Here is a 12,131-nt window from a genome sequence, read left to right as displayed (position 1 = left end):
ATCTGAAGGTGCTTTTCTATTGGCTGCGGCTAGATGACGTCACTTTTGTGCGACACACTTACAAATGTCCTTATTCGGGTTAATATAAAAATAAATCATCCCCAAAGGCTCGTGCATTTAATTGATTACCAAAGACTAAAACGAAGGACATTTTTGCTATAATTATAGTTAGTTTTAGTTAGTTTTGTAAACATAAAAATGTAGTTTCAGTTAGTTTACACTTTTTTAAAAAGCATTTTCGTTTTTAAATTGTTTTTTGAATTATAGTTTTAGTTTTTTCGTTAGTTTTAGTTAACAAAAATAACCTTGGTCATATTTTCTGACTGCCTACTTTTAAACCACAATAAATTGAATATGTTAACAAGATTTATACCTCTCATAGCTATGTGTGTCTTAATTACAGCATTCAATTGAAACAACAGCACATTTCACATGCCCACTATTCTTGCTCCTGCTATCATTTTCATTTCCAACTATTTTGGCAGCCTAGCTGTTGCACACTGATAAGTACCCTCCCCCCTCCGCCTTTTAAACACAGTGGCTGATTTTGTCAGAGGCTCAAGTGCCTGGAACCAAGTTCTCCTGGTGTATGTGACATCACTTATAGTGGAGGTCAACCAAGTGGCATGAGAAGCTTAGCTTCTTCAAGCATACTAAGATGGGTTTTGGTGTCGCTATATATTCTTTTAATCCTTTCAAAGTGTAATGATTTTTTCCCTTCATGCCTCAGGGACTGCACTGATTTTGGCATGATGAAGCCCAAGTAAGAGAGATACAGGCTATAAATCAACTAAATTCTTAACAATTTAAGCTTAATTAATGAATTATCCAAGTTGGCTGCAAGCTGTTGCCTTCTTGATTTAATATACTTGAAGCCTCTGTGACAAATTGACTGGCTCTATTACGTTTTCACAATCCATCCTGTGGTAATTAAATTGCAATTTTGTACAACTTTTTGCAGGGATACTGCTGCTGCTGATTATTTTCTTTTTTATATAACCAGGTAGATGCTGTTGATTATTTTTATCTAACCAGGTAGATTCATTTTGAATCAGTTTTTATAAACTAAAGCAAAGATACAGATGAAACGATTGGCAATTACATGAAAATTATTAAAATAAAAAGAAACAAATATAGCAAATGTCTTACAGAAAACAGTAGAAAGGCACAAACACAATTCACACTCGGTGTTCATAGTTTCTCTTAACATATTTAAATTGTAAGTGGAATCTGTTGAAAATGCATTTAAAAAAAATGCACCCACGCAAACTGTTGTTGATCTGAACATTCTCATAAGGCAGTACAACTCCATGATGAATAAACAATACAATATGACTTTCCTTTCTGATATGCACTGCTTCTAAGTAACAAAACTAAAGCAGAAACATCAGTGCAGTAGAACAGCAGATGGCAGCATTGACCAAATTAAGTTATTGTCACGTGTCAGCATGTGGCGTCTTTAGGTGACAAACAGTTGCTGTGCACAAAAGATGATTTTTTTGTATGTATATATGATTATAATAAATAAATAACAATTATTTAATTATTATTAAATTTGTACCACTTGTTTTTCATTAGGGTCACAGGATCCCATAACATGTGACTTTGATTGAGAGGTGAAATACAGCTGATTAGCACACTTGACAGGACACATACAGAATAGAAAACCAATAAATCAGCTCACATTCCCACTTATGGACAATTAAGATCCTTGATTAACCTAACATATTTTTGAAATGCAGAAGAAAGTCGATGAATATATATATATATATATATATATATATATATATATATATATATATATATATATATACATATATATATGGTGTGGACTGAATATTACATTTACCAAATTGTGACTTGTGTGGTTTTGGCCCCACACAAGAGATAAACAGTAGATGGAATATATAATTAATTATATATAATTACATGTGATAATATAAATAATGGCGTTTAACTTGTTTTAACACTTTACGTGTTAAATGATGACATCTAATTTACCGTTCTTCTGCCTCCATACAATATATTTATCAATATATATTACAGGTATAATTATAGTAAAAATATACTATACATGTCTGTACTGCACATGTACAGTATATTTCATACTCTGTCAAAACTGAATTGCCTGAATGTACAACTTTGAGAAGATAAGAGTCTTGTGTTTATTCAATGGAAACAAGCAGTGGTCAAGCAGAACAACATTGCACTAATTGATAGCATTCACAGAAACACAATGGAGCTAAATTTAGAACAGTGCGTCATTAAAACATGAGCACATTTATTTCAGTTTTTCTGACTGAATATATGTATGCTTCTGATTTAAATTTGGCCCCATTTTTTAATTAATAGTGAAAGAGAACAATGTTTTTTTTTTTTTAATGGGGCCATTGCTGATGGGCGAGGCAGTGGTCTTTTGCATGACATCAAAGGGAGAAAGCCTAGAAATAGGCCCATGTCAGATCTGTGTGTAATCCCATGACTTCACATTACAGCTAATGTAAATACTAGGTTATATGCTAGTCACGGACCCACACATGCACACACACATACACACTGAGCAATTCCACTTCTGACTTCTGGCCTGGAGCGCTTGGTGAGCCTGTGAAATGATTGACTGGTGGCCAGACACTTCCTTGTCCTTGACCGACACCCACCCTTGCTGGTGGCGCTCCCATCTACCAGCAACCCTGACGTCGCTGGTCTTCCTTCCTGTCGATTAATTTACATGGCATGGGTGGTTATTCGGAACCGTTAAATGTATGTGAATATTTGTTGGATTCACTTTTAACTAAGTGAACTAACATTGCTCTTTGGTAGTGCAATTTCACAGAATATCTCGCTATTCTCATGCAGTGAAAAGCCTTTAGAAGTGCGTCTTGCAGTAACGTGACAAGAGACACCTATTACAGGGTTCAAATGGCAACATTTAGATAAATCATAAATTATTGTCGTGTTTACGGTTCACTTCTGACCACAGGCCTTGTTCACACCAAAAGTTGTATTAGTATTTAGACCTGAAGTTAGTTACTACTGGCGTTTACTTACTTCATGCATTACACCTCATACAGGGCAATTGTGCTACCAGGTTTAAAATTTGGGGGCGGCGCAAGGAGAAAAATATTAGACTTAATTGATTAAATGCCCGTTGCATACTGTGTATATTTGATGAAACCAAGGATTTCCTCATAATAATTGTCCATATCAAATCTACAAATTAAAAACTCATTGCTATTGGCAATGACTCTCTTTAACCTGAGATGAGATATGGGGCTCTATTTTCTTGACCGGCATAAAAACCTGCGAGGTGTGTTAGACCCGATGTTGGTAATTTCACAGATGAGTGCAGGCCAGTGGATCTGCGAAAGGGGAAGCTGCCTCTCAAAGCTGGTCAAAGCTGACTTCAATGATGGCCAATCAAAAATGATTCCTTTCATCCCCTTTAAATCCAGCATGTTAGCATAACCTTAACCTGCACTAGATTCTTGACTTGGCCGATGCTAATCTGTACCACCGATTGTGTCTGTGCCTTTCTCATACCTTGATTGTCCAATTTGTCACAAAATTGTCACTCCGCCAAACCCCTCTCCCAAAAACATCCTTTGCTGTGCCTGTCCAACCAGCTTGGCAGAGACCAGTCTGCTAAACTGGCAAGCAATCCGAAAATCAGGATCTACCACCATTTCACCATGGAGTAGATGCGCTATCTATGAAAATAGAGCCCATGGTCTTGGATTGTTGTCTCACATCCGTTTTAATTATGTTAATAAAATGGTACTCCTTGAAAGAGCTATATTTAATGAAGCATATAGGCTACCGTTTCGGATCTTTACCCATTGCTCAAATGGACTTTATGTATTTATGTCCTGGGAATCTAAAGATGCAAAACTATTTTGGACTGAGATCTGTGCTTCTTTAAACTTTGTTTTGAATGTGTCTGTCCCATGCTCTGTCCCGTGTTATACTACTCTTGATGATACCACTTCTCTGAATTACCAAATTTGAAAAGACATATTTTCTTGACCGGCATCACAGCTTATAAGCATCGTTTTAAGCTCTCTTTTGAACACTGTTAGGACTGTCCCATATGACAAGTCAACTCAAGTCAAGTTTATTTATACAGCCCTTAAAGGGGACGTCAACCCCTTTTTTTGGTGACAATAATATGTTCTATGCAGCCCCACTAGTATAAATATGATATTTTGGTTAATATTGCATAAGTGGAATATGAGTTAAGCAGCAAAATCCATCAGTTTTTATCAATATCAGAAGGCGGCCATTTTGCCACTTGCTGTCGAGTCAAAATGACATCACAGTTGCTCAGGTCTCAGGTAACAACCAATCACAGCTCAGCTTCAGAAAACAGGTGAGCTGTGATTGGTTGTTGCCTGAGCACTGAGCAACTGTCATGTCATCTTCAGTCGACAGCAAGTGGCAAAATGGCCGCCCCCTGCGATGGACAAAAACGTCTGGATTTTGCTGCATAACTCATATTCCACAAATGTATTATTAATCAGAATGTCATGTTTAGACTAGTGAGGTCACATATAACATATTATTGTCAAGAAATGTTTAAGGTTGACTTCCACTTTGATCACAAAAGAGTGTCAAAGGGCTTAGAGGCTTAAAATAGAATCGTACATGGGAAATATACAGTATGTCCTCCTGCATTTTTGACGTGTTATGAAGGGTCTCTCTCTCTCTCTCTCTCTCTCTCTCTCGCTCTCTCTCTCTCGCTCTCATACTCACACAAGTTGATCACTGGCAGGATGCCACCTCAATTCAGCAATGAGCCACAATACTGGATGCAATATTTGCAGGGATTGTCCAAGTGGCTACATCGTGCTCCACTCGTGTGCTTGTTATCTCGATATCAGGGCCGCATGTTGCTGCTACTTTGACACATAGTGACTTTGTATTCGTTTCCAGTGCCGCACTCACGTATGGCATCCTTTCCCCTTCCACACACATTCAAAGCAGAAATCTATCCTGTTGCTACAGTGCTGTATTGCTGAGCAGCAGTGTCCAAAAGAGAGACAGAGAGGCGTGCCTGGCATCGTTCCCCACACCACACACACACGTACAAAAAGACTGTGTCAGCATCCAAATCCCCCTTTGCTTCTATGAGTTAACTAAATACACCCACACCCCCATATTCTCCACTCGGCATACATGGCGACAAATATTAACTTAAGGGGAGTGAGCGTTGCTATAAAAGTGTCCCCGCACCACTTTGCGTATTACCTTGACCCCCTCAAGTGCTTCGAGAAGTGGGGTGTCAGCAAATTTCTGATGACCATGCTCATCCCTGGTTATTCCCTAGTAAGGAACAGAATATAGAAGTTGTTTTATGGCTATGGAAGGGCAATGACAGTTCCTGAGAAGTAATTAAGAGACACTTCAAAACAGTATAATGCTCTTCTCATCACAAATCTCCAATCTGTTATTGAATGTCCCTTCTTCAGCTCTTTTCTTTATTGACCGCCCTCTTGCTTGTGGCTGTATTTTTAAACAGCCCAATCACCTCCAGAGACGATAATGAGCTCTGTCAAAATCTTGCTTTTTTTCCAGCTAGAAGGAAGTAAGCTTTGTTTCCCCCCCTCCTCACTTTGTTATAATCAACAGTGGAGTGTTCCATATTCCTGCTGCTGAGCAGAACAGGCCCGCAGAGACAGCCAAGACTGCCGCTCATAACCTATAACTCAGAGCTCAACCCCAAAAGAAGAACACACTTCTCTTTGAAGCTTTTCATCACTATGGTAATCAGCTGATCACAGGATGTTGTGCCAATTCCTCCAGATGCAAATATTTGCTTCACATGCAGAGAAGCCTCTCTACTAACTTGCATCTCCAATTCAGGCTTACAATCTAACTAACCACTCACAATGAAAAAAATATTGAAGGAGACATCTGTGCTTTAACTACATTGCCATGCACTAAAACGGATGCAAATTTGTGTGAGTTCATGGAAAACAGGAGCATAAATATGACACTTATGTAGGCTATATGGCGCGTTCTGCCAAACTGGAAAGTTAGACTAAAGCACACATATCAATGATCAGACTGAATTTGAGCATCTTTCTTTCTATTCCAGGCAGAAAAGGCCAGATAGTCAGAAGTCGAATGTTCGAATGACTCATGGACTTTGTGACTGTAACGTACAATGGAACAATGGCCAATTAAGAGCAGACAAGCTTGTACTCTTATATGGAGGAGCGATTGGATGTGTTGAATGTTTGTAGAATGTGGTTTCCAGGACGACAAACAAAATAGTTTACCACTGCAATGTAGCTGCCATATAGGCTAACAGTTAGCCTAGTTGTTTCTATTTCTTTTCCTTACATTTATTATTTCTGACGACCGGGATTCCTTATGGCACTATGCTGCCTTTCACAGGTCAGTCTTGATACAACAACAGGCTGTTGGAAATGTCTTTATGTTTGTAATGTGTTGTGATGGTTATACTGTATCTTGTACACAGGCTTATTCATGAAGTTTTTTGCTTACCAGCAATTGCGGGTGTTAGTTTCCAAGAGTTGCTAGCAACTCAGCATTTTCACTCGCCGCAATTTTATTATTTATGATTAATATGATTAAAGCTGACTGTAGAATGCTTTAGTTTAGTTGAACTAGATTTACAAACTTTTTCAATGTGACTCAAACAAGACTACTGCTTCAAAATGCCCTTTCTTTGAACTAGATGACACAAAACTTTACACACTGTTTCTTTAATTAACACATGCAATATTAATTGTTATTAAGTCATTACATGTTTAACATAACACTTACTCACCCATTCACACAGGAAAAGATTAAAAAAGAGAAAGAAAATATTCGGCTATGGAAAACTTTGACACGTGCTAAAATATACATCATGACGTGTGTGAATGGGACAATGTGACGCATTGAAAAGCGCTTTGAGCACCTGTGGTGTAGAAAGCGCTATACAGTGAGTATAAGCTCAGTCCTTTCACCAACTGATGTCTCAAAAATTGACATCAAGGGGGGAAAAAAAACCCGTGAATTTCTCCGAACATTTCTCCATCCATGCTTGTCAGGTGCATGAAATCTGAGAATTGACGATTGAAATGTCTTTTGTTTAAAGCTCCAACAAAGCATCTGTCTCGAATTCATGCCGATAATTGTATTACCTCAGTCAGCATATAGAGCATCTTTCCCTTGCATTATAGATTTCTCATTAAGTCCCACCGTTTTACACAATCTCTGAATGTAGAAACTCTACCATCATTAGTTTGTCTTAAGTCAAAAGTCAGTGAAAGAGCAATTGAAATTTGTAGTCATCTAACTCTCACCAAGATATTTTCTTCTATGTAACATGACTTTTCATTTTCTTCCAGCACACCACGCTACAATTGGCTGCTCCACTAGATTAAAGGCGTGAACCACTGATTCTATCAAAAAGAGAGCTTGTATCAACATGCCTATACCAGCTGCTGCACGCTGCACCCAAGGACGTTATATTCCACCTGTCCTTCACCCATTTATTGGCAGGATGTCTACATAAATTTGACTGGCGGACGTTGAAGCCCTATGAAATATTCATTTTATATTCTCTGTCTGGTCATCTACAAGTGGGGGGCAGGGTCCTTTTTGACTGGCTACAAAAAGTTGAAGTTCATACATAATCCATCAGATACTGTCGATGGAATACTGAGCAGAAAGGATATTGATAGTATCGACGTGATGCCGTGAGGGCAAATGACGAGAAAGTCACATTGAAACGCAGGCGACTGGGTTATCAAATGGGATCATTCATTTATTCACTACTGAGGAAAACCAAACGGACGTTTGTATATATATATAAAATGACTTAATAACCAGTCATTACATTTTCATGCTTATCATATTTCACAATGATACTGTTAATAAAAACATTGCACTCTAACCACGACTTATGCGCGGGTGTAAGGAAAGGTGATAAATTAGCAAGTTCCCACCGTGTTTTCCCACAAAGTGACAGCAGTATAACTACACTTGGATGATTCACCAAGGTTACTTTGTGGTTTGATGCTTTCTATTTAAAATGTGTCGGAAAGTAAATAAATTATGTACATGAGCCTGTGCGGAGTGCCTGGAGTACAAGAGAAAATGCTGTTGCTTGTAATTATGCGGGCAGATATACATAGGAACGCGACAAGCGATGCTATAAATCACATCGGTGTGCAAAGCGTGTGGCTGTAGTAACAACACATGCTTCCACTTTATGGCACTGCATTCCGTTCTTACAACCAAGGTATTGCGGGCAGATCATATTGTCGGAGTATATGCAAAAAGGTGATTGATTGTTTTGCTTTTTGTGTTTTGAAAAGAGAGGGCACCGAGTCATAAAGTACAGCATGAGTGTACATCATCGCTGACAAAAGACAAACACATCAAATGCCAGGAAGAGGATGAAAATGAGAAGATTTTAATGATGGACTAATTCCAAATCGATTATTATTCTATAGTTTTCATTAGACTGGCAGAGAGCGTGAAATACTGAGCCCCACTAAAGCAAAAGCTGAACGATAAGCAATTTTTATAATGATGTATGACTTCATTAATAGACCACATCTGAAGAAGCTTCAGAAGGTTTGAATAATTCCCATTTTAGGAATATGGCTTTTCTTTTCTTTTTCACTTAATTCCATTATGATGCTGCACAAAGATAAACACGCTGTTTGGAAGGTCGAAAAGACCACCAACAAGGAAATCAATATTGACATTTCCCTCACAGCAGCTCAGTGACTGGAAAAAATGGTGTAATCACCATTTAGTAATCAATACTTTTAAATTAAAATAATGTTGATAAGTATTGTAAAGTCAAAACATCCTGTTAGGTGTGTTTGGAATGTGTCTAAAATATATACGTCTTTATATCACATAGGAAAATACGGGTTTCAAAACTACCAGAACCGTTAGCGCTAGCAGTCCCAGGCTCTTGCTTGATATTATCTTTATTTTCTTCTCATAATCTTCATTGACTTTTCCACCCAGGGCAGTCTTGCATGCCTGCAGAAATTCATATTATTTTATTATTCATTTCAGTTTTACTAATGAGAGCCATTTTTTTCACCATGCCCGAAGGCATACTCGTTGGGATAGTGTAGTTCATCACTTGGTTAAATATTAAATAGGTTTTTAAGTCTAATTTGCACCATCTTATTTCTCACTGACAGGATTTGGTGTTTTGTTTTTATGCAAATGAGCCTTTTTAAAGGCTCCTGTAGGTGTGATTTCACTGTGAGATTTTGCAGAATGAGCAGTTTGTTGACCACCAGTTGATGAAATGGTGTGTTTTTAATTTTACAACTGCATTCTACTGTTTCCCACATGAGATTTTTTTCCATAATCAATTCATTGCACTTATCAATCTCTTGACACTGTAATTACTTGAAGGCCTGTAGAAAATGACAGGTTTTGAAAATAAATCACATTTTAAAGAAGACTACAAATTATTAAACCCACATGATATAAAGTTTACATTGTTACACAGCAACAACTCAAGTGTTAACATTTCAGGGTTAACTTTTTGGCAGTTGATTTTAACTGCTGAAGTGTAATTTTAAGTGGTGTCCAGAGTAGGTGTTATTTTACAGAGTTGATCACCTAGTGTTAGAGTAAATCTGCAGAGATATAATTAAGCTCCACCTTCACACCTGCACTTCTCCAATTTCAGAGTCAGTGCCATTTTCCTCCTCGCTTGTCACTTGGAAACACTGACATTCAAACAAAAGGAGTTTGGGCACATTAAGTCATTTTCACTCACAGAAGAGACTGTAGTTTAACACATTCATTAGTTAATATTAATATTTCTAGTGTTAATGAAATCAACTGGTTTTGAGTGTCAAAAAATACACTAGACAGTATAGGGTAAAATCAGCACTGACCATTTCAATTTCGACTACCATCAGAGTTGTTTTAACTCCATCTCAGTGTAAAAAAGTAACACCTTCAAAAGTGTTGTTTTAACTATATTTACTGTGGACCAATATAGACACTTTTTACTATGATTTGTGTATAACATGCTTAGGTTTATTGTTTTGGCTTTGTGTCCTGTCCTGCTCGGTTTTGTTTTCACCTGTACTTGTCATCCTGTTCCCTTGTGTCATCCAATCATCTCCCCCAGCCACTTGTGTCTTGTCCAGGTGTCTCTCGTTGTCTCGTCATTTGGCTTGTATTCATATTTTGCTTCTTTATTCCCACGTTCAACAAGCGGTGTTGTACTTGAATCACCTGCAATTGTTACTTCTCCTGTGTTCTTCTTTTTCCATGTTGTTTTGATACATGTAAAGAAAGCCTTGTTCTGTAGATTGCAATAAAGTTAGGGAAAAAAAAGAGTTCGTCTTCTTCGCTGATTCTTCTTCTACGATTTCCGTTCCTTTGTTGGATCATTGTCGCTGTCACCACTCTTGTGTTGTTGCTTTGATTTTTGGTATTTTCAGAACTTTGTTGGTTTTGTTTATTTAGAGCTTTACCCAGGGCCCCTGTTAGTGTTTTTGTCAAATAAATTGTGTTCATTTTTCCATGCATCCCTGCCGTGATTCTCCTGCCTCCCTGCATTTGGGTCCTCCTCCCCACCAGATCAACGTGACACTTTTGAAGTGCCAAATTTAACTCTGTAGGTGTTAATTTAATACTGTCGGTTTTGCTTTGTATTTTTGTCCTAAGTTAATTGTAGCATCTGTTGGGTAAAAAAAAGGTTTAAAAAAAAAAAAGCACAAAAAAATGTGCGAAAGGTAATGCTCTAATTCTGTGCAGAAAGAACATGATACAAGCGTAGGCTCAATGAAGATGCATTCCGGATGACCACAAATTGGCTAATCGATCCTGTATTGCCTTTGTACACTACATGATTAGATGGTAGTGGGCCGTCATTCACCTACCCTTTCTTTCTGGGAGATCTCAGTATTGATCATTTGACATGTCATCATCATTGTTCTCCTTTTTTTTTTTGTATGTGTGTTTGTGCGTGTGTGTATGCGTGCGTGTGTGTGTGCGTGCGTGCGTGCGTGAGAAAGAAAAAAAAATTAGAATTCCCATACCGTTCACCTAAACCGAACACTTCAAAATCCAGCCAGAGTCGTGGGGCCGCCAGGAGACCCGAAGAGGGACCAAAGAAAAGAAAGAAAAGCGAAGCCCAGCACCGACACCACCCACCGGGCCACTAACCTTCACCAACCCCAGAGACATCTAAACTCCAACAAATCAGGGAAATCTCAAGGGCCCAAAGGAGAAACTGAGGAAAGGTAGAAAGGACAGACGAAGCAGAGTGAGATCCACAGACACCAGCCTCCACCGAATCAATGACCTGTGTCTGAGTCTCGATAGATGCTGGTGTGGTGGATCTAGCATGCATGAAAATCTCCACCAAAGAGGGGAGCCATCGACCCCCGCCAAGACAGAGCAAGCGCAACACCTCAGGGCCCCCCAGGCCGCGCCAAAGGACGACCCCCGGGCCCCGCAGGGGCCACCGGCCGGAGAGCAAACCCCGGAGCAGGAGCGCCCCCCACCCCAACGCGGCCCGCGCCCCCAACCCAACGCAGCAGGACGGGGCACTACAGGCCCACCAGGCACCCCACCGGCCCACAACCCCCGCTCCCCCCACGCCCCCCCCCCGCCCCCCACCACCGCCACCCACCCCAACACAGCCCCAACCGCCCCCAGGTCCCCAAATCCCCAGACACGATCCAGGTGGAAGGTGGTCTCCAAGTGCCCACTTCACAGATCTGCGATCTCCCTACACAACTTTATATCATAGAGGCCTGCTTGCAGTTCTTTATAAATGTACTTTACATGCCTCGACCTACTGCAGGACTCAAGCAAATCATTTATTCGTCATGTAAAGGACTAATAGTGTGCCTCTCGTGTGCACATTTAAAGGGAATGAGAGGATCCATTGAATTAAATGGTCTGTGTTCACACCCTCAAAGGCAACATTTGTTTTAAAATTTGACATGCTGCGCCTGGTTGCACGGGTCTGCAAAAATACCAAAACTTAGTCCAGCCATCACCTGCGCAGATTTAGACCATACCTCGCGCCAGATTTGTACTGGGCACAAAAATAGAGCCCATTTTGTTCCAGTTCACGTCGCTGCTAGAAATAATGGCACGGATGACACACAAACACT

Source organism: Vanacampus margaritifer, chromosome 5, assembly GCF_051991255.1.
Source record: "Vanacampus margaritifer isolate UIUO_Vmar chromosome 5, RoL_Vmar_1.0, whole genome shotgun sequence".
In the NCBI taxonomy this organism is placed as follows: domain Eukaryota; kingdom Metazoa; phylum Chordata; class Actinopteri; order Syngnathiformes; family Syngnathidae; genus Vanacampus; species Vanacampus margaritifer.
The sequence above is the reverse complement of the archived record's forward strand: the minus strand, read 5'-3'. Positions refer to the sequence as shown.